General features: G+C 37.2%; 1 long non-coding RNA gene across 4 annotated transcripts in view; it reads left to right on the top strand.

The window, feature by feature from the left end:
• LOC121029799 (uncharacterized) overlaps positions 1-23,893 on the top strand; it is a 138,076-nt gene that overhangs the window by 9,152 nt on the left and 105,031 nt on the right. Inside the window, exon 5 of one of the 4 annotated variants that reach the window (XR_005789903.1) lies at positions 4,652-5,312. The exons of the other annotated variants lie outside the window; for them this stretch is intronic. This is a non-coding gene — a long non-coding RNA (uncharacterized LOC121029799). Of the gene's footprint in view, positions 1-4,651; positions 5,313-23,893 lie in introns of those variants that run through there. 4 annotated transcript variants of the gene reach the window in all.

Below are 23,893 nucleotides of genomic sequence, written 5' to 3'. Positions count from 1 at the left end.
TGTTCTTAGGCCTCTTAAAACATGCTGACAGGGTTTTAAAGCTATATGTATTATTATTCCTCCAGCAATGTAAGAGTGTGCTTATTTTTACTGCACATTGTTGAGGATTGCGTATTCCCATAAAAGTTATTTCTTACTTTGATGAGAAATTTTTCCAGAAAACCCACATCTGCATATTTAAAATTTTTTAATTAAAAAAATGTATTTTAGAGACGAAGAGAGGGAAAGAGTAAGCGCCAGACAAGAGGGGCAGAGGGAAAGAGAGAGAATCCCAAGCAGACTCCATACTCAGTGTGGAGCCCCTCTTGGGGCTTGATCCCACCACTGTGGGGTCTTGACATGAGCCAAAATCAAGAGTCAAACACCTAACTGACAGAGCCACCCGGGTGCCTCTCTGCATATTTTTAAAAGAAATCTTTGAAACTGCATCTTTTTTCATTTTGTTACAATTTTTTTCCCATGTGCTTTTTAAATTTTAAAATTGTGTCAGCATGGTGAAGTGATAATAGTGTGTCATTGCTCTTTGTCACTGCTGTGCCAGTGTCACTGACTTAATAATTCCGTCTTTCCAGTGCTGATTTGGGTTGCTTTCTTAATCATGTTGTGCATGGTTACATACAATGATATATGTTTTTGAGCTACCTGGTTTATTTCCTGTTCCACTCTTTTTTTTTTTTTTTTTTTTTTTGCAATGTGATTGAAGCAGAGCAGCTCTAATACCAAGCTTTCCTATAAAATATTTGGACAGTGGGAAAGCAATAACATGTTCCTTAGTAGGAGGTTCAACACCTCCTTCTTTACCTTTCAGCTGTTCCTATCAACTTTAATGGTGATAATCATAAAACGAAAATAACACCACAATGAACAACAGCACCGGTGAGTGCTTACCACAGGCCAGGCATTAAGAAGAAGCTACCACATCAGCTCAAACCACAGCCACAATGCTTCTCTTCTAAGTCAGGAAGGAATATATTGGGAGGCTGGAGTCTTCATTACCAAATCTTGTTGATTCTACTTTCAAAGTTCTTCTTAAATTTCTCCACTTATTTCTACTCTCACTGCCACTACCCTATTCAAGCAGTCATCTTTTTTGCTGGAGTAATAGAGCAGACATTTTCAGTTCTCAACTGATTTGGTTTGGTCTCTTAGTAGGCCTGCTCTTTAACTTATCTATTAAAGTTTTTAAAATTTCATTGACCATTTTTATTTCCAGAATCTCCATTTGGTTCCTTTTCAAATACATCTGTGGTTTTTTTTTTTTTTCCTCATAAAATGATCTTTGTTCTTCATGGATTCTCTTGCTTCCTTGATCTCTATGAATATTTTAAACATATTTTAAAAATCTCTTTCTTGTCTGTTTGATCTTTATTTCCTTAGTATAAAGTATGAGTTCTCCATTTATGGCTTTTCCTAAGCTTGTCTCCATTGGGAGTTTCATCTCTAAAAGGCCTGGACATTTCTTGGATTTTACATGTTGCCGTTTCATTGTTAGCAGGGCCCGGTTGGGTCAACCAGTTTGGGACCTATATGCTAGTTTCTTATTCAAGGTCTCTCTGCCTTATGGATACTGTGAATTTGGGTCTTATCTGTGTGCAAGATAAAGGCTTTGGTTCTGTATTGTGGAGGATAATTCCTTCTACTAATGGCCCAGGCAGGGTTTCTGTCTGCAAATTAGTTTGGAGTTTTTGTAGTTTCCGTGAAGACTTAGTTTCCAAGTCAGTTGGGTTAATATCCTAGGATAGGGATTGCAGGACGATGTGATACGATTCTGGTAAGTTTTATAAGAACCCTCCAAACTGTCTTCCAAAGTGGCTATTGGGTTTTGTGTTCCCACAAGCAATGAATAAGAATTCCTGTTGCTCCACATCTTTGCCAATCATTGGTATTTCAAGTATTTTGAATTTTAGCCTTTATAAAAATATGTAATGCCATCTCATTGTTTTGATTTGCATCATCTTAGTGACATGCCATTGAGAATCTATTCATATGCTTATTTGCCATCTGTATATATTCTTTGGTGAGGTGCCTATCCATTTCTTTTGCTCTTTTTTTTTCTTTTGCTCTTTTAAAAATTAGGTTGTTGATTTTCTTATTGTTGAGTTTTAAGAATCCTCTGTAGATTTTGGATGTGAGTCCTTTATCAGATATATGTTTTGCAAATATTTTCTCTGAGTCTATGGCTTGTCTTTTTATTCTTAGAGCAATGTCTTTCATAGAAGTTTTTAAATTTAAAATTATTTTTAATTGTGGTAGAATACACATAACATAAAACTTACCATTTTAACCATGGGTTGCCATTTCACTTTGTTGTTCATATGCTTTGATGCCAAGAATTTTTATTTTATTAAAGTCTAATTTATCAATTTTTTTTCATGGATCATGCACTTAATGTTGTGTCTCAAAACTCATCACCAAACACAAGGTCACATAGATTTCCTCTCATTTTCTTCATGAAGTTATAATTTTGCATTTACATTTAGATCTATGATCTATTTTGTTTTTTTTTTTTATTTATTTATTAAAAAAAATTTTTTTTTCAACGTTTATTTATTTTTGGGACAGAGAGAGACAGAGCATGAATGGGGGAGGGGCAGAGAGAGAGGGAGACACAGAATCGGAAATAGGCTCCAGGCTCTGAGCCATCAGCCCAGAGCCCGACGCGGGGCTCGAACTCACGGACCGCGAGATCGTGACCTGGCTGAAGTCGGACGCTTAACCGACTGCGCCACCCAGGCGCCCCTCTATGATCTATTTTGAGTTAACTTTGTGAAAGGTGAAAGGTCTGTGTCTGTGTTCACCATTTTGCATATGGATGTCTAAATGTTGCAACACTATTTGTTGAAAAGGCTGTGCTTTCTCCATTGAATTGCCCTTGCACCTTTGTTGAAAATCAGTTCACTGTGTTTGTAAGTCTATTTTTTGTCTCTCTATTCTATTCTATTGATTTATGTGTCTATTCTTTAGCTAATACGATAATGTCTTGATTATGGTAGTGTATGGTAATCTTGAAATAGAGAAGTGTGAGTTCTATGATTTTTTTCTGCTTCTTTATTATTGTGTTAGCTACTCCACGTCTTTGCCTTTATATATGAACTTTGGAATCAGTTTGTCTATATCTACAAAATATCTTTCTGGGATCTTGATTGAGATTGCATTTAATCTATAGATTAAGTTGAGAAGAATGGATATTTGAACAATATTGAGTCTTACTATCCATAAACAATATCTTTTTATCTAGTCCTTATACAGTATGCAAGGTTGAAAAATTCCATGTAGTTCTAAGCTTTTTTTTTTTTTTTTTAAGAAAGCCAAGTACTAGGTCCTTTTCTAGGACAGCCTTAAATCTAATCCATATGCTATGTTAAAATGCATGTCTTAATGTGTATATCATGTCCTGACCACTTCCTAAACCATAGTTTCCTTCTAATAAACTCATTGATACATATCTGAATTCCTCAGAAGACTACATTTATTTTTCTTGATTTAAGGTACTTTGCAGACTTTTTCTCGGGCCTCTTAAAGTGATCCTTTCCCCTGAGATTTCTGCCTTCTTCTGGATACTCAACTTTAAATTTGAGTTTAGATGTCATAATCTCAGTGAGGAGTCTTCTGACTCTTCACTTAGGTTGAAGTTCCTCAGTTTACTCCCTGGTACTGGTATATTCTATTTCTCATAAACCAGGCATGAGAACCTGACATAATTTGGAAAGAGCACAAATCTTTATTTACTTGCATTTATTAAAATTTATTTTACAGAGCATACACAGTCACCAACATTCCTTCACAAAATCCTTTTTCCATCCTCTGCCAACACAAACCCCAGCTTTTTTAATATGCCTCTCTTCTTAAAACCATAAGAAAAACTCCTTTGAATCCAAGGAACTGTTAGTTTTGTAGTCAACACATTGTCTGTAGTTCAGTGTGTAAATTGACTTACCTGCCATTCCTAAAGCACTCCTCATTTCCTCCTCTGCCCATTCTCTGAATTCCCATCAAAGAGCTAAAAATCATGACCTCAGACTTCCAAGGAAGATGGCAGAGTAGGAGGATCCTAAGATCACCTTGTCCCATGGATACAACTAGATAACACCCACTTTGGTTTAAATACCCAGGAAACAACATGAAGACTGACAGGACAGATTCTTCACAGCAAAATGTCAAGAAGAGGCTACATTGAAATGGGTAGGAAGGGTAAAGATGCAGTCAGAAGGCAAACTGACATGCTAGACTCTCTCCAGGAAGGAGGGATGCTGTGGGTACAGAGAGGAGAGGGGAGCAGACTCTACACGCAGCAGGTACCCACACTGGGGAAGACAAATCCCTATAATATTTGGCTTTGAAAATCAGAGTGGCCTAATGTCACAAATTCTTATAATCAGTGAGGCTTAACACTTAGAACCTTAAAAATCAGTGAGCATGGCTCTGAGAGAGCCAGAGGTGATAAAAATTGAGTTTCTTCCCTTAAAGGGACAGTTCAATGAACAGTCCTGCTGAGATATAGCATAGAAGAGGAAGTTTGAAAAACACTTGAGGTATACAGGAAGATATATTTACTAATATCAGAGCAAGTGTTGGAGGGGCAGGGATCTTTGGGAGATGTCACCAAGAACAAAACAGCTGGTGGGCAACATTTCCTTCTCCTTCCCCCCAGCCTGGATACACGGACATCTGCCAGAACCAGCTCAGCACAAGCACTCTCTCCCCAGCTTCCTGCAGAATACCCTGCCACCATGTTCTCCTGTGGACGAGCTCCCTCCAACATACTCTTGGCAAGAGTCCATCAAAGCAGCACCACAAGCATGGCATTGTGCAAGCAGCCCTGAGAAAGGCTAGTACCACTCCAAAGTGACTTCTGCCTCAGGGAGAGAGGAAGGTAACCACATCCACCAGTATGACTGTGGCCCCAGCAGTGGTGGTGGTGGCAGACATCTGGTGTGACTGTAGGCCCCTCCCAGCAGTGACAGATTCTCAAGGGACAACTCAGGAGAATGCCCTGGAATTTGGTACGACTGCAGCTCTGGCAAACACCTGATCTGACTAAACTCAAGTCCAGGGCAGCCCCAGACTGGCCCACTAATAACACAGGGACCAAACCCTGCCCACAACAGACAAAAAAAGTCATTACATGACTAGACTGCAAGCAAATGCAGCACAACCAGCACAACAGAAAGCATGCAACACACATAGGAGACATCAGAAGTGGTTCTGGCCGACGGAGCATTACATTGCAGGGCACTGCAGGACCTCTTTTTCATAAGGCCACTACTTTTCTTTTGTTGTTTTTGGGATTATCTCTCCCTCTTCTCTCTTTCTGCTCCTCCCTTGCTTGTGCATGCACTCTCTCTCTCTCTCTCTCTCTCTCTCAAAATAAATAAATAAACTTAAAAAATGATTAAAAAATTTAGAGTGCTATATGCATAAGATGTTACATCAACCTAATGGTAACCACAAATCAAAATCTGATAATAGAAATACAAAAAATACAAAGAAAGGAATCCAAGTATATCACTAAAGAAAACCAGCAAGCCATGAGAGTAGAGAACAAGAGAATAAAGGAACAGAGAAGAACTACAAAAATAATCATAAACCATGTAACAAAATGGCAATAAGTACACACTTATGAATAATTACTTTGAATGTCAGTGGATTAAATGCTCCAACCAAAAGACATAAAGTGACAGAATGGATAAAAAAACAAGACCCATCTATATGCTGCCTCTAAAAGACTCATTGAAGATCTAAAGACATGTGCAGTAAGCTGGTGTAGTAATACTTGTATCGGACAAAATGGATTAAAACAAAGACTGTAAGAAGAGACAAAGAATAACACTAAATAATCATAAAGGGATCAATATAACAAGAAAATATAATAATTTTAAATATTTATGCCTACAACATGAAGCACCTAAATACATTAAGCGGCTAATAACAAACATTAAGGAAGTAATGTATAGTAACTATAAAATAGTGGGGGATGTTAACACCCCACTGATATCAATGGCAGGTCATACAAACAGAAAATCAACAAGGAAACAGTAGTTTTGAATGACACATTGGATCACATGGATATAACAGATATATTCAGAACATTCTGTCCTAAAACAGCAGAATGCACATTCTTTTTAGGTGCACATGGAACATTCTCCAGAATAGATCACATATTAGGTCACAAGACAATCTCAACAAATTCAAATAGATTGAAATCATACCATGCACCTCTTCTGACCAGAATGCTATAAAACTAGAAGTCAACCATAAGAAAAAAAATGTGGAGGGGATACAAATACATGGAAGTTAAAGAACATATTACTAAACAGTGAAAGAGATAACCAAGAAATCAAAGAAGAAATTAAAAAATACATGCAATATAATTTTTACCTTCCATACAAACCAAAAAATACAAATGAAAATGAAAACACAATAGTCCCAAATCTTTGGGATGCAGCAAAAGCAGTTCTAAGAGGGAAGTTTATGGCAATACAGGTCTACCTCAAGAAGTGAGAAAATCTAAAATAAACCACCTAATCCGAATCCTAATCCTAATCCTAATCCCAATCCTCCTTTAGGAGCTAGAAACAGAAGAACAAACTAAACCCCAAACCAACAGTATGAAAGAAATAATAAAGATTAGAGCAGAAAGAAATGAGATAGAAACTAAAATCAATCAAACAAAAATCTAATTGAACAGATCAAGAACCAGGAGCTGGTTCCTTGTTTTTTTTTTTTTTTTTTAATTTTTTTTTTTCAACGTTTATTTATTTTTGGGACAGAGAGAGACAGAGCATGAACGGGGGAGGGGCAGAGAGAGAGGGACACACAGAATCGGAAACAGGCTCCAGGCTCTGAGCCATCAGCCCAGAGCCCGACGCGGGGCTCGAACTCACGGACTCGAACTCACGGACCGCGAGATCGTGACCTGGCTGAAGTCGGACGCTTAACCGACTGCGCCACCCAGGCGCCCCGGAGCTGGTTCCTTGAAAAGTTCTACAAAATTGATAAAACATTATCAAGGTCATCAAATAAAAAAAGAGAAAGGGCTCAAAGAAACAAAATGAGAAATGAAACAGGAGAAATAACAACTGACACCACAGAAATACAAAGGACTGTGAGAGAATATTATGAAAAACTCTATGCCAACAAATTGGACAACCAAAAAGAAATTGATAAATTCCTAGAAACATATAACCTCCCAAAACTGAATCAAGAAGAAATAGAAGATTTGAACAGACTGATATCCTGCAATGAAATTGAATCATTAAAAAACTCTCAACAAACAAAAGTCCAGGACGGCCTCACAGGTGAATTCTACCAAACATTTAAAAAGTTAATACCTATTCTCCTCAGAGGCACTTGGGTGGCTCAGTCGGTTAAAGGTCAGTAAACAAAATTAAAAAGGAAATAAAACGTATCCAAATTGGTAAAGAAGAAGTAAAGCTTTCACTATTTGCAGATGACATAATACTATATATTGAAAACCCTGAAGACTCCACTGAAAAACTACTAGAATTAATGAATGAATTAAATTGAGTAAGGATGCCGGTCACAAAATCAATATACAGAAATCCATTGCACTTCTTTTTTTTATTAATTTTTTTTTTAGTCTTTATTTATTTTTGTGAGAAATTGCACAAGCAGGAGAAGAACAGAGAGAGAAGGAGACACAGATTCCGAAGCAAGCTTCAGGCTCTGAGCTGTCAGCACAGAGCCCGACTAGGGGCTCCATCTCAGGAGCTGTGAGATCATGACCTGAGCCGAAGTTGGCCGCTTGACAGACTGAGCCACCCAGGTGCTCCTCCATCGCACTTCTATACAGTAACAATGAAGTAGCAGAAAGAGAAATTAAGAAAACAGTCCTGTTTCCAATTACAGCAAAAATAATAAAATACCTAACGAATAAACTTAACCAAAGAGTTGAAGACCCATGCTCCAAAAAGTATAAAACACTGATGAAAGAAATTGAAGATGACACAAACAAATGGAAAGACATTCCTTGCTCATGGGTTGGGAGAACAAATATTGTTAAAATGTCCGATATTACCCAAAGCAATCTACATATTCAATGTAATCCCTATCAAAATACCAACAGGGATGCCTGGGTGGCTCAGTCCGTTACGCTGCCAACTTTGGGTCAGGTCATGATGTTTGAGCCCCACTTCAGGCTCTGCTGACAACTCAGAACCTGGAGCTTTCTTCAGATTCTGTGTTTCTATCTCTCTCTGCCCTTCCCCTGCTCATGCTCTGTCTCTCTCTCTGTCTAAAAGAAAAGAAAAGAAAAGAAAGAAAAGAAAAGAAAGTAAAATAAAATAAAATAAAAATAATACCAACAGTGTTTTTCATAGAATTAGAACAAATAATCCTAAAATTTGTATGGAACGACAAATGACCCTGAATAACCAAAGAAATCATGAGAAAGAACAAAGCTGGAGATATTACAATCCTGGATTTCAAGATATACTACAAAGTTGTAGTAATCAAAACAGTATGGTACTAGTACAGAAATAAATCCACAATTATATGGCCAATCAATCTTTGACAAAGGAAGCAAGAATATGCGATGGGGAAAAAAGTTTCTTCAACAAATGGTGCTGGGAAAACTGTGGAGCTACATGCAAAGGAATGAAACTGAACCACTTTCTTACACTGGACACAAAGGTTAACTGAAATGCATTAGAAACCAAAGTGAGACCTGAAACCATAACCATCATAGAGGAGCACAGAGGCAGTGATGTCTCCGACATCAGTCATTGCAACATTTTTCTGGATATATCTCCTGAGGCAAGGGAAACAAAAGCAAAAATAAACTATTGGGACTGTATCCAAGTTAAAACCTTCTGCACAGCAAAGGAAACAATCAACAGAACAACAACAGAAAAAACCCCTACTGAATGGGAGACAATATTTGCAAATGACATATCTGATAAAAGCTTTTATCAAAAATATATAAAGAATTTATACAACTCAGCACCATAACCAAAATAACCCAATTTAAAAGTGGGCAGAAGATATGAACAGACATTTCAGAGGCCAATAGGCAAATAAAAAGATGCTCAACATCACTTATTATCAGAGGAATGAAAATCAAAACCACAATGAGATGTTACCTCACATCTGACAGAATGACTAAAATCAAAAACACAAAAATCAACAAGTTTTGGCAGGGATGTGGAGATAAAGGAATCCTTGTGCACTGTTGGTGGGAATGCAACCTGGGATAGCCACTGTGGAAAACAGTAGGGAGGTTTTCAAAAAATTAAATTATTGTATGATCCAATATTTCCACTATTAGGTATTGACTCAAATAATACAAAAATACTAATTTGAAAAGATACATGCACCCTTATGTTTATTGCAGCATTGTTTACAATAGTCAAATTATGGGAGCAACCCAAGTGTTTATGGATGGATGAATGAATGGATAAAGAAGGTGTTGTATATATATGCATTGAAATTACTCAGCCATAAGAAGGAATGAAATCTTGCCATTTGCAACAACATGGATGGATCTAAAGGGTATTATGTAAGTGATATAAGTCAGTCAGAGTAAGACATATACCATATGATCTTGCTCATACATGGAATTTAAGATACAAAACAAAGAAAAAGAGAGAGAAACTGAAAAGACTCAAGTATAGAGAATTGTTGGTTGGAGGTTGGTGGGGGGATGCGTGAAATAGATGAAAGGGTTTAAGGAGTGCACTTGCTGTGATAAGCCCTGGGTAATGTATGGAATTGGAATTGTTGATTCCTATATTGTACATCTGAAACTAATAAACCAGTGTATGTTAATTATATTTCAATTAAAATAAAAACAAATTAATTAAGTAACTTAGAAAAAGAACTAAAAAAGGTGTCTAGTAATTCTCAGCATTCCTAAGGGGTTGGAGAGGGCACAAAGCTGCCTGGATACAGCCCCACTCTGCTTTCAAGTTGTGGTTCTGTCTGCTTTCTTTTTTGCCGTTATTTCAGGTATTCAGAAAAATACCTGTAGCAAAACATGCACTCAATATTTGTTCAATAAATTACTAGAGTCATTTTCTCAAATATGCATTTCTTAGTTAAGTCTTCTTTCTCCTGCCTTTTGATTTTTTATTCATTTAAACATACATGCACATTTTTTAGTAAACAAGTTAACAAACATTAGCTCATGATGTTTTGTAAACTGGTTTTCCATCTTGATCATTATCATATTTTGGACATACTATTATATCAATTAATATAAATCTACACAATTATCTTAAAAGCTGCATGTATAATTTTCTACTCCACCTAAACAATTTCTTAAACTTTTAGAAGGGCAGGCTATTTGTAATTTTTCAGTATTATAAACCATACTATTTTGAATGACCTTTTATATGCATGTTTGTACTTGCTTGAGAATTTCCTGAGGATACGTTTCTAGATTTAAAATGCCGTGCTAAAGATTATCCACAGTTAAAATTGTAATGCAATTTACAGAAAATTTATGTAAGTTTGTCCTCTCACTAAAAGTAATCTGAATTTCCTTTCCCACACACAAGATACCTCTTGATTAGAGGTATCTTCCAAATTTTCATCTTTGCCAGTCTGATAGGTAAAGATAAAACTATTTTATTTTTTTATATCACTTACATTTCTTTACATGGCATGCAAGTTGTGTACTTTTTCATGCACTTCATAGGTTTTTGTAGTTTCTTTTCTTAATGCACTTTAATTTCTATCTGGTGTTTTTCACTTTCTTACTATTTTTAATTTAAAGTTTACAAACTTTAAAAATTATGCGTAACTCTTTTCCTTTCCTATATGTTGAATGTTGTAAACATTTTCTCAAGTTTTCATTTTTCTTTAAACCCTTTTTTCCGTCAAAATAGCAATTAAGGAAGTTCAGACAGCCACATGGAGAGGCTATATGTAGTGTTGTGACTTGCAGTTCAAGCTGAGGTCCCAGGCCACAGCTAGCACCAACCACCAGTCATGTGACTTTAGATGATTACAGCCATCAGCCACCGAGTAATCTTCAGACACTGAGTCTTCTCAGCTGAGACCCCAAATACCGTGTGAAAAAACCAAGATGTTCTTAAAGTGCTTTATCCAAATTATTTATATATCAGATGACTGGAATAACAGTCTTTCATGTTTTCACCCAAATGTAAATTTCCAGTCTTATCAGCCACTGGTCTCCTTCTAAGGAGTATATCAGTCTAGTCTGTCCCCAAGCCTATGAAGATGCTTCCACCCAAGCCCTCTTTAAAGAAGATAGTATGGCATCATTGTGAGGACCTCCAATAGCTGAAGGAATTAAAGAGAGGGTCACTTCTCTCAACTGAGTTAATTAGATTATTCAAGTGGGAATTTGGAATTGGGGTGATGAGGGCCTGTGTTGTCAATAAATTAGAAAATATGAAATATATGGGAAAATAGTTAAGATATACATAATAGAGGTCCTTAAGTTCTCTAGTTGCTACATCTTTTGTGTCCTAGATGTTTAGATTTTCCTTGGTTCTGATAGTATATGTGTAATTAAAATATTTTTGTTCACTTGCACCAACTTCAGAGACTTTTATTTTCTTGCTACTAACTTGCTTCCTTGACTTTACTCATACCTTTTGCCTCACTTGTTCAGAACTGATTTTACTCCTACTATTCTTCCTCTCTGGAACACAAACTACAATGCTCAAATCTTAGCTTCTTTTGTAAATATTGAATTTCCAAGGTAGAATTTATAACTTCATCTCTGGTAATTTCACCGTGCTCCACTCATACCTTTAGAACCAACTCTCCCACTGGATTTTAATCATTTGTGTGCATGTTTCTTCCCTCACTCACAATACTGCACACAGACAGAATGAACATCACTGATTATCACACACAGTGGCACAGGATGAGAAATTTATCCTATGACCTATTAAGTGCACATACTTTTTTATAATTCTACCAAAACCTGTTAGTTCTGGGAAATAGAATGTATCTCATTATCTGTTCAGAATAGATGGGAAACTAACATTCATTAAGTTTTATCACATTCCAGATACACTCAAAACCACCTGTGATCATAAAGGGGGCTTAAATCTATTTGAAGATCCCTGCCATCCACCAACAACAAAGGATGCCCAAAAGGTGAAATGCTCGTAGGTGGGCCATGCCATAACCAGATTAACCATTCCAAGGAAAGAGAGTAGTTTACTTTTTTTTAAAGTTTACTTTTTAAAAGTAAAAAAGTTTACTTTTATTTATTTTGAGAGACATAGAGAGAGAGAGAGGCAGGGAGGGGCAGAGAAAGAGAGAGGAGAATCCCAAGCAGGGTCTGCACTGTCAGCACAGAGCCCAATGAGGGGCTCGAATTCAGGAACCGTGAGACCTTGACCTCAGCCAAAATCAAGAGTTGGATGCTTAACCGACTGAGCCACGCAGGTGTCCCAAGAGTAATTTACTTTTATATAATTTTATAATTATATAAAATTATGATTTTAAAAACACAGTGAGTTATAAAATGAAAGATGCTACATTAATACTGAGAATTATTAAGTGTCTTCCTGAAAAACAAAACAGGCAAGTTAAATTCATAAAGTTTGCTGATGGCAGACAATTATCATTTATTCTTCACAGGAAGGAGAGGAAAAAGTGAATCGCATGCAAATGAATGGGCGGAATTATAAAATGGGTAAAATGTAATGAAATACCTAAGAAAATGGAGAGCTAAGTACCTAGAGGGGAGAGAGGAATGGATTAGCATTAAATAGCAAGGGAAATTATATTTCAGGGAGCATAAAAATAAGGACAGTTTATACTTAAGGGAACATTAGGAGAGTATAAATAATGTGAAATAAAAACAAAAAGAAAAATGTAAGTTGGGGTAGGGTTTCTGAAGCATCAAACTATTAACTAGCTAGGTGACAATTTCTTTCTATTCAGTAGTGAAACTGACACAGCAGGAGATATGACTTCTCAGTTTCCTTAGTATTTTTGCCATTTAGAAATGGAATATGTGAGGGAGTTTATTCTATTTAAAACAAAAATAGAATTTTAAATACGGTATCATGAAGCTAGGTTTGAAATATTAATAACGTGATTTGCATTCTACCTCTCTGGAAAAATGTAAGCAACAGAATTTCCATGAAGCTCCAGGGGTTTGAAATTAGTTTAGAAAGCTACTAGGGCATGGCACATTACTACAAAATCTTTAAAAACTGTAAGCACCAAGATGGGAAGGAGAATGCTGTCTGATCTAAAAGGGAATAATCAAAAGATAGGAGGAAATTGAGCAAAAGAAACTTTATCCTACCATCCAAAAATTTGCTCAACAGTGACAAGGGACGAGAGCCCCAAGGAAATGTTAAAAGCTTGATGACATAAATAATTTTAACCAGTCTGCATCTCACTGAATATCTCTTTTAAAATCATGCAAAAAAAAAAATGCTGCTTAGGCTTGGTAAAGAGGCACTATGTAGCCAGCATTATTATTCTATGATTTGTGGCATCCATAATAGATCAGTTCCAAATAGATTGTACACTTATTATTGTTGTATCTGGAAAATATGAATGCATAGCTCAAGGGGAAAAGCAAAAGAGAATCAGTCATTTAAAAATTGTAGAGCTGGAATCTGAGAGACAACTTTGTGATCTAATTTGCTTTTTCAGATTAAACAACAACCAACCAACTGACCAAATAAACAAAAACAAAAACAAAAATCCAATACCTGAGAATGTAACTCATTGAACACCATGTAATTAGACTAGCAAAGCCAAGACTAGGACCCATGTTTTCTAACGGAAAAGTTAGTTCTCTTTCTAAGTATCCTCTGTTGGCCAATTAACAGCTTGCATTAACTGCTCAGTAGCTGAAATCCAGGCACAGCTTAGGCCTCCTATTGTCCTGAAGTTAATCTATCCAATGCAGCAAGTCTTCATGTCCTGAGCTTCTTAGCATGGCTTAGAGCAGGAGCTGAAAACGCAAATGCTACTGGGACCAGACTTCTTATACAAATTAACAAAGTAGATAGAGGTCTCTATATTAAATGCACAGAAATAATTCTCATTTGCCACAAAGAAATATATATGTACTATTTTCTTAAAATGTGTCACCATAATAATTGTTTTTTGCTTTTCTACTTTTTATTAGATTATTTGAATTATTCAACACTTATGGCAGAAACAGGGTTGATATGCATTAAGTAACAGCAGAAAGCCACTGTGGCTACAGTAGAGTGAACAAGGCAAAGAGTGATAGAAGATAAGGGGCAAAAGAATGGCAGGATGACCTACTATTTCAGTTTGCCCAAGCCTGAAGAAGTTCCTGGGACATAAGATTATCATGTTAAATCTGGGGCACCTGGGTGGCTCAGTTGGTTAACCATCTGGCTCTTAATTTTGGCTCAGGTCATGATCTCGTGGTTCATGGGTTCAAGCCCTGCATCAGGCTCTGTGCTGACAGCATGGAGCTTGCTTGGCATTCTCTCTCTCCCTCTCTGTCTATCCCCTCCCCTGCTTATGTGCTCTCACTCTCTCTCTCTCTCAATAAATAAACTTATAAATAAAAAAACTGTCATGTTAAATCTGGGAAAACCTTAGACAAACTGAGAGGAGGTGGTCAAGCTAGTGAAAGGAAACCATCTGATGGTTTAAGCAAGGAACATAACATGACATGGTTTAACATTTATAAAGGTCACTCTGGTGAAGAACTGACTAGATAGACAAGAGTATAAACAGGGAGACTTGTTAAGTAACTATTGATGTAGTCTAAGTGAAAAATGATGTCGTGTTTAGGGATAATTTACAGTGAGATGTGGTCAGAGTCAGACAGATACTTTGATAGCAGTGTCAGCCAACTTGTTGAGAGATTATATATCAGGCATGAAGGGTCAAGAATGAGCAAGTGGACAATTGTGGTTCCCTTTACTGAGATGAGGAAAGCTGAAGCAGGAGCAGGTCTGAAGAAATTCAAGAGTTCGGATGCAGACACATATGCACGAAAACCTAATCTGTAATCAAGTAGAGACATTGACTTGATCTGGGCCTTATGAGTTCAGGGTAATGTTTGAAGCTAGAGAATTCTGAGAATTGTCACGTAGTAAAGGAATATTTAAAACTGATGGAATGAGGATGGTCAGAAGAAAAGAGATATGAGAAATGGGATGCAGGGAATTAAATATGAATGGGAAATAAAGCAGTAGAATGCAGATAGGATGAGGAGAATCCTTCAAAAAAGCTTGAAAAGGGTCAAAGAGATGGGAGGGAAAAATGCAAGTGTGGTGTCATGGAAACCAACAGAAGAAAGTATTTAAACAAAGAGTATCGAACAACTTGTCAAATGCTGATGAGATGTCTCATTAAGGTAACAACAAAGAGTTGATTTTTAGTTTTAGCAAGATGGAAGTTATCAGTGACTTTGACAAGAATAGTTTCAGTGGAGTAGAAGGGATAAAAGCCCGACTGAAATGGCTTTGAAAAGGGAATGAGAAGACAGGAGGAGAGACAACTCCTGTATCAAGCAGTTGGAAGTTTGTTGTGAAAGAGAAATGAGGCAGTAGTTTGATGTGGGATATGAAAAATGGAGTATTTTATTTATTCATTATTATTTTTTTAAAGTTTATGTATATTGAAAGAGAGAGAGAGGAAGAGAGAGAGATTGAGCTGGGGAAGGACAGAGAGAGAAGGGGACAGAGGATCCAAAGCATGCCCTGTGCTGACAGCAGAGAGCCCCATGCAGGGCTCAAATTCATGAGCCATGAGATCATGACCAGAGTGGAAGTCCGACACTCAACCAACTGAGCCACCCCAGCACACCCACAATGTAGTATTTTAAAGAGCGCTGTTTAAATATTGATAAGGGTAAGCCAGCTGAGAGGAAAAAACTGTAGAAGAGTGTAGAACTTTTAAGTATACAAAAAGATAATGGGATTCCGAATACACTTAGAGGACTGACTGTAGGTAGAAGCCTGGCATTTTATCCATTTTTGCATTAATGAAGGCAGAGGATGTGGGTATAGGTGCAGATAGATTGAGTACGGGAAATACATTCATACTAGAAAAATGAAAGAGCAGAGCCACAGATATATACAGAAGCACCATCTGACCTTATGGTGGGTAGGGGAGCACATGAGCAGTGAAGGTATTGGGACAAATTGGGGAGCACATGCTTTCTGGAAGGGGGCTGCTGCTTCTCAGCTCTACACAAGTTTTTTTTCTTTTGTTGCTTGATCTATTCAAGAGAAACCTAAAATGTGGATTTTAATGGAAGATCTTCCCTTTTTTTTAATTTATTAAAATATTTATTATATAATTTTGAGGTATATTTATATATATATAAATATATATATTTATTATATAATTTTAAGGTATACGAGGTATTATGTTGATCATTCATATATTTAATATGATTGCTGATCACATAACATTATTGAAGTACAATATTATTGTCTAAATTCGTTACACAGTATATTAAATCTCTGTGGCTTATTTACTACTCCTTACAAGTTTGTACCATCATCCCCTGCCCCATTCCCCGGTAACTACCATTTTACTCTCTTTTACTTTTTAAATAGGTTTAGGTTTTAGTTTTTATATTTATTTTTTTAAATTATTTTTTTAATGCTTATTTATTTTTGAGAGACAGAGATAGAGAAAGTGAGCAGAGGAGGCGCAGAGAGAGGGAGACAGAATCCCAAGCAGGTTCTATGTTGTCAACACAAAGTGTGACTCAGGGCTCAGTCTCACCAACCACTAGATCATGACCTGAGCTGAAACCAAGAGTCAGATGCTTAACCAACTGAACCACCCAGGTGACCCTTTAGTTAATTTTTTTTTTTTTTTTTTTTTTTTTTTTTTTTGTAATCTCTAAGCCCAACATTGGTCTTGATCTCACCATCCCAGGGATCAAAAGTCACATACTCTACTTACTGAGCCAGCAAGGTGCCCCTACAGGTTTAAGTTTTTAAAAGTCCACATATAGGGGCACCAAGGTGGCTCATTTGGGTAAGTGTATCTCTTCGGCTCAGGTCATGATCTCATGATTCATGAGTATGAACCCCATGTTCGACTCTGTGCTGACAGCATGGAGCTTGGGGCCTACTTCTAATTCTGTGTCTCTCCCTCTCATTCTGCCCCCTCCCTGCCCCTGCTGACACTCTGTCTCTCTTTCTCTCAAAAACAAATAAACATTAACAAAATTTTTTTAAAAATTCCACATATAAGTGAGATAATGTAGTAGTTGTCTTTCTCTAACTTATCTCACATAGCATAATGAACTTGAGGTTTATTCATGTTGTTGCAAATGGAAGGATATCCTCCTTTCTCATGGCTGAATAATATTCCACTGTGATTTCATACCACATCCTTTTAACTGATTTATTCATTGGTGGGCATTTGGGTTGTTTCCATATATTAGCGATTGTGAATAATGCTGTTATAAATATGGGAATGCTTATATCTCATCAAAATCCTATTTTCATTTCCTTTGAGTGTACACCCAGATGTGGAATTGCTGGGTCCTATAGTAGATTTATTTAAACATTTTTCAGGGCTGTCTATATTATTTTTTACAGTGGTTGACCAATTTATATTCCCATCAACACTGTGTAAAAGTTTCTTTTTACCACATCCTTGCCAACACCTTTTGTTGTCTCTTGTCTTCATGATAATAGCTATTCTAATGGGTGTGAGGTGTTATTGTAATTTTGATTTGCATTTCTCTGATGATTAGCCATACTGAGCCTCTTTTCATGTGCCTGTTGGCCATTTTGCAGTCCTCTTTGAGAAAATATCTATTTAGCTTCCTGCTCCCCCCACCCTTTTTGAATCAGATTGGTTTGTTTTTGCTGTTGTTGTTAAATGGGCTGAGTTCTTTATATGTTTTGGCTTTTAACCTTGTATTCAATATATGGTTTACATAAAAATGTTCTGCCATTCTGTAGGTTTCTATTTTGTTGGTTGTTTCTTTTGCTGTGCAGAATCTCCTGAGTTTGATACAGTTCCATTTGTTACTTTTTGTTTCTGTTTGTGCTTTTGGTGTTATGTTCAAAAACTCATTGCCAAGATCAATATGATGAGTTTCTTCTCTATTTTATTTTATGAGTTTTATGATATCAGGTCTTGTGTTCCAGTCTTTGAAAGGTCTCTCAATTTTTAATTTTGACCTAAATTTTATAAAACAAAACAAACAATAGCAACAACAACAGAAGCACTATGTAGGACAAGCAATTACTCCTGACATCTAAATGTAAGCTCAGGATCATGAGTTTGGAGCTTCTGTTCTGGAGGCTTAAAATCTGGTCTCACATACATAAGGACAACTGACATTTGTTCATTGCTTCAGAGGAAATAGAGACCAGGCAAAGAGCAGTACATACCAACCTATACTTTTGCTTCCAACCTGAGAGCGGAAATAAATTTGGTTTCCTAGGGAGTCCCCAGTTTCCTGGACACTTGCCTGAGCAGTCCAAGAGGGATTTGTGCAGAAACTGTGGGTAATCCACACATCCTAACCATACTCTCTAGGAAGATTTTTTTAATTCATGAGTGGGTACATGGGAAAAAAAAACATAGGAACCAAGAAAGAATTAAGTGATACAAAAAAGGGAGCAGGATCCTGAAAACTCAGAGGAAAATAATGTTGTCTAAGTCTGCTTACTTTGGGGCACTTGGGTGACTCAGTCGGTTAAGCATCCAACTTCGGCTCAGGTCATGATCTCACCATTCCCGAGTTCCAGCCCCGCGTCAGGCTCTGTGCTGACAGCTCAGAGCCTGGAGCCTACTTTGGATTCTGTGTCTCTCTGTCTCTGCCCTGCCCCACTCATGCTCTGTCTTTCTGTCTCTCAAAAATAAACATAAAAAAAGAAAAAAATCTTATATTCTCAGTAATATTAATAATTACAAAATAGTAATAGTAGTGTCAGTAGTAGTAGCAGCTACTGCCAAAATTTACTGACTATATAGGCCAAACTCTGTTCTAAGTGCTTCATAGGTATTAACTTATTTAAAACTCGTATCAAACAGGTAATAAAATTGCTATTTTTACCCCATATTATAGATATAAACTGAAGCACAGAGAGGGTGAGTAAATATCTCTAGACTGCAAAGAGTTGAGTGTAAAATGATTTAGTAAATATATCACATCGCTTTACTTTAAAATGTTTCAGCATAGAAAATGCTGTGTATGTGAATTTTGATTTATATATACCCCACAGTGGTTACTATGGAGCTGCTGGGTGGGTGAGAAAGTAATCAGAATTTGAAAGACTTAATTTAAAGTCTTCATTCCATGCTCCAAAGACAGTAGCTACAAGCAAGTCAACTCTTTTTATCTCTGGTTAGAACTAGATGGTTTACCAATCAGTATAAAGGGACGTGAGAAATCATGTTCGTTGATGGAATTACTGATGTTTAAGATTTGTGGATTAGCTAGAGATATTAATCAAGCACCAGTGTCTTTGCATAAATAAGATTTAAAATCAAAAAGGTCATTCCCTTTGGAGTAGTATCCCTAGAGTCATCTTGGCCCTGAAATGAATCACAAAACAGAATTCTGTCACCTGATTCTGATGAAAAACTGGCTGGATTCTGCCACTACAGAATTGTTCCATATGCGTCAGGTAGATCTTGCAAGGTGCTTCAAAGAACAGGTTGATCTAGCTTCCTATGAAAGGTCATATGACTGTTCTTATACTACTTGCTGTTAATCCAGGCAGAAGTGGGATTCAGACCAACCTTATAGAATATCCAGACCATCCCTGGATAACGAGGAAGGCCTGTAAGTTGTCTTCAGTCTTTGAAGTATCTCAGGCCATCGGAAATACTGCCATCTGAAGAATCTAACAATTGTGGGGGGCCAAATGGACGTAGTTCACAGCAAATAGTTAAATTTAATGGTAGAGAAATTGACTTTCTGAATATTTCCTAGAGAAAGCTATTTTATTTATTTATTTATTTATTTAATTTTTTTTTTCAACGTTTATTTATTTTTGGGACAGACAGAGACAGAGCATGAACGGGGGAGGGGCAGAGGGAGAGGGAGACACAGAATCGGAAACAGGCTCCAGGCTCTGAGCCATCAGCCCAGAGCCCGACGCGGGGCTCGACCTCACAGACCCGAGATCGTGACCTGGCTGAAGTCGGACGCTTAACCGACTGTGCCACCCAGGCGCCCCGAGAAAGCTATTTTAAACACAAACCAAGTAATGTTGGATTGTGAAGTTCATTTCATATTAATGAAAGATACAATTAGGACTGAAGGTATAATAATAATAATGTGCTCAATAATAATCCTAAAGATAATAGCTACAGTGTGTTGTATCTACAGTGTATTGTACAGTGATAATTCTTCTGAGCCCTTCAGGAACACCATCTCACTTCAGCTTCACCATCATTCTGAGAGACTCAAAATCCAAATGTTCTTCCTCCAAAGTCTATACTGTTAAGCACTATATGGTATTGTTTGGTATATGCTGAATAACAGCATCTATTCATCCATTTATTTTATAAAATATTGAGGATGTACAAATTTTCAGATTTTAAAACTGATAGTGGCGATACAACAAGTAAGTAAGACAGACACAGTCCATGCTTTTATGGAGCCTGCATTCTGACTTTTGACCAGTAATTACCCAAATAACTGAAAAGCACAATTTTGATATTAACCAAGTGGTAAAGGAGAAAAACAGAGAGCTCTGAGGACATGTAACCAGTAACAAGTAATCCAGAGTGACAGAAAGTAGAGGGTTGATGAGAGAAAGCTCCCTGGGGGAGAAATTAGATTAGTGGCCCGATGTCCTCCAAGAAATACAGATGTGGCAAATCTGGAAGATATTCTGCCATATTATTAAATAGAATGTTTAACATACCCAAACATCTTATCACTAGGCATGTAGATTAGCAGATGGAATTTTTTACATTAACAGTGAATTCCTCACACCACAAAAATATCACAGGGTCCTCTTAGGTAGCACCTTATCAAGTGTGTGTTTACAGATCATTAAATTCTTAAAGAGAGCCACTGCATAAACATCAACCTGAAATTTAAATAAAATGAACCTCAATTATCATAGACACAGGTTATCACTTGTTGGGTGGTTTATTTTCATTTTAGTTGAGAGGAAGTTGAAATACTGAATCCTTTGTTTCAATTCCACATCAGTTTTATATTATGTCAAATCATTCAGAACAACCCAAAGGGGTACATCCTATTACTCATCCCTTCTTATTTTTGGGAAACCTGATGCATAAAGAAGCACATTAACTTGCCAAATCTTACGTGCTTAGTAAGTGGTAAAACTGGAATTCAAGTCCTGGGATTCAAACCCAGGTACCCTGGCTCAGAGTCTAGCTCTTAACACCAAAGCTACGTTGCATAGGCTCATAAGTTGTATGCTTACGTATTTAGAAAATATCCATATCCTTTAATATCCTATATTCATATACCTATGAAATACATATATAGGTATGTATATTTCCAAAGTTTTCATAAATAGAAGGTAGAAAAAAAAAACAGGAAAAATTGAGAAATCATCAAAAAACTGCTGAATTTACCTTATTGGTAAATTCTCTTGAAGTGTTTGGCAAAGATAATTGGTGTGCTGCATCCAACACTCCATAGTCTGTGGTAAAGGTGGGGTATCTCCATCTTTTTTCAAAGAGCAAACACAGCTGTGTTTTTACATCTTTACCAAATTGGTAGAGATGGCACAAAGTAATGTCACATTCATCTTACTTTTGAATATAGATGTAAAAATGTCAGAAAAGGCATTTTAGGGACTACAGTTTATCACAATTAAATATGGTTTTCCCTGGATTGCAATTACAGTTAAATATTACCATGTTAATCAATCAATATATCAATATATAATTATATTAGTAGTTAAAATGAGAGAAAAATTATCTCCATAGATACTTCAGACGGTATTAGTATTTAATAATAATAATTAGTAAGTATTAAGTCCTGACTCTGGTAATTACTATTCTAGGTATTTGGTGTATAAAGCAAGGATTTCTGCTCTTATAGAGCTTACTTAGTAATAGAGGGAGATAACAATAAAAAATAAATCTAATAAATAAATCATATTGTATGATTTAATTTCCTTCCATAAATTTCATGGAAGGAAATAGAAAAAAAAGAAAGGAGGAAGATAATGGAGATTGGTAGTGCTAGGTGGAGTGGAAGAGTAGAGTGTAATTTCAAATAAGGTGGTTTTCAGTAGACTTCACTGAGAATGTGACATTGATGAAGGTAAGAGTCAGTATGACAGTTATCCTGGAGGAGCCCACTCTAGGCGGAGGGAACAACCAGTGCCAAAGCCAAGGTGGAAGTTTCCCTGGCACAGCTGGGAAACAGCAGAGAGGCTGGTGTGCTTAGAGTGGAACCAGCTAAGGCAAGGATAGTAGGAAATGAGGTCAGGGAGTGCCTAGTACAAGAAAGAAGAACATGTAGAGACTTGGGTTTTATAAAAGCTTTGCTTTTTATCTTAGATGAGAAGCCACCACTGGGTTTTGAGAGAGGAGTCATTTTATCTGAAGCATGTTCTAAAAGGATCCTTCTGGCTTTTCAACTTTAGACTGTACTGTAGGGGAGCATAGAGACCATGTAGGAACCAGGCAAGTAATCACCACACATGAGAATGGAGATAATGAAAGTAGGTGAGATTCTGGGTAAATTTTAAAGAGAGACCCAACAGAATGCTGAACCGTTAGATGTGGGGTAATAGAGAAAGAATGGGGTGAGGCATGTTTTTGCATGAAAAACTGGAAGGAAAGAAATCTGGTAGTGTAGGCTTAGAGGCAGGGAGTTGGGGGAGGAGAGGAGAGCAGTTTAAATTATGTTGAATTTGAGAAGTCTCCCAGGCAATAAGGTGGATGTATCATATAGACAATTCTAGATATAGGTGAGACTTCTGGGCTGATGCTAATTTGAGATTCATCTGCACAAGAATGACATTTAATGCTCTGAGAATGAGAATGCTCTGAGCTCACCAAGGGAGTGAGGATTGATGAGAAGAGAGGGGAGGTTAGGGGAATGGAGGGGAGGAGAGGGAAGAGGAGAAGAAGTTAGGGGAGGGGAGGAGAGGCCTGCCATGCACTAATCCCTAGCACTTGCAGCTTAAGGAGCAAGGATATACAAGAGAAACCAGCAAAGAAGACTGAGAAAGGAGGACCAGGGAGGTGATATTGAAAACAAATTAACTGTGATGTCTGTCTTTGTTATCTTCACATGTGGTGCTGTTGAAGGCACTTATGGAGTCAGGGATGCTACCTCTTTACTCTTAAAGGCCATGCGGGAGCATAGAACCCTGCTCTGAGTATCCACTCATACTCATTTGTCTGTAGCAGGTCTCTGCCCAGTACTTTCTCCTCTCTCGCTGAACACTGCTCGGATTGATGGGGTTTTGGGGTGGTGGTGGGGTGGTCCAGAGCTGACAGCCAAGAAAGAATTCTTGAAGATGTCTTTGGTGCAAAAAGGTGATTTTATTAAGGCACAGGAACAGGACCTCTGGGCAGAAAGAGCTGCACTGGGGTTGTGATGGGTAACTGATTATATACCCTCAGATTGGAAGGGGATTAGGGACAGCGCAAGTCTCTAAAATTTTTGGAAACAAGGTTTCCAGGACCTTGAGGGGCTATCTGCTATTAGGAAAATGCCGTTTTTACCATTTAGTAAAATCTCAGTCATGAGACCCTTCAGATGTATATCAGGGAGGCATAAACTTGGAGAATGATTGCCAGTCTATATCTTGGGGAAGTTGAGATAAGGGAGGTTTTAAAAGGAATTTTTATATGTTAAAGTAGACTTACAGGTTCCTGGGGGGTCAGGATAACGTTAAACCAGATTCCCTTTTGCCCCCTAGCAAAGTGTCATCATCGAGGCAGCTGAGCTCCTAGAAGGAGGTCACTCTACTTGTTTCAAGGACTTGTCACTGGGCTGTACGAAGTAAGG

The sequence above is a fragment of the Herpailurus yagouaroundi genome, unplaced genomic scaffold, assembly GCF_014898765.1.
Source record: "Herpailurus yagouaroundi ecotype Mexico unplaced genomic scaffold, PumYag 139, whole genome shotgun sequence".
In the NCBI taxonomy this organism is placed as follows: domain Eukaryota; kingdom Metazoa; phylum Chordata; class Mammalia; order Carnivora; family Felidae; genus Herpailurus; species Herpailurus yagouaroundi.
The sequence above is the reverse complement of the archived record's forward strand: the minus strand, read 5'-3'. Positions and strand labels throughout refer to the sequence as shown.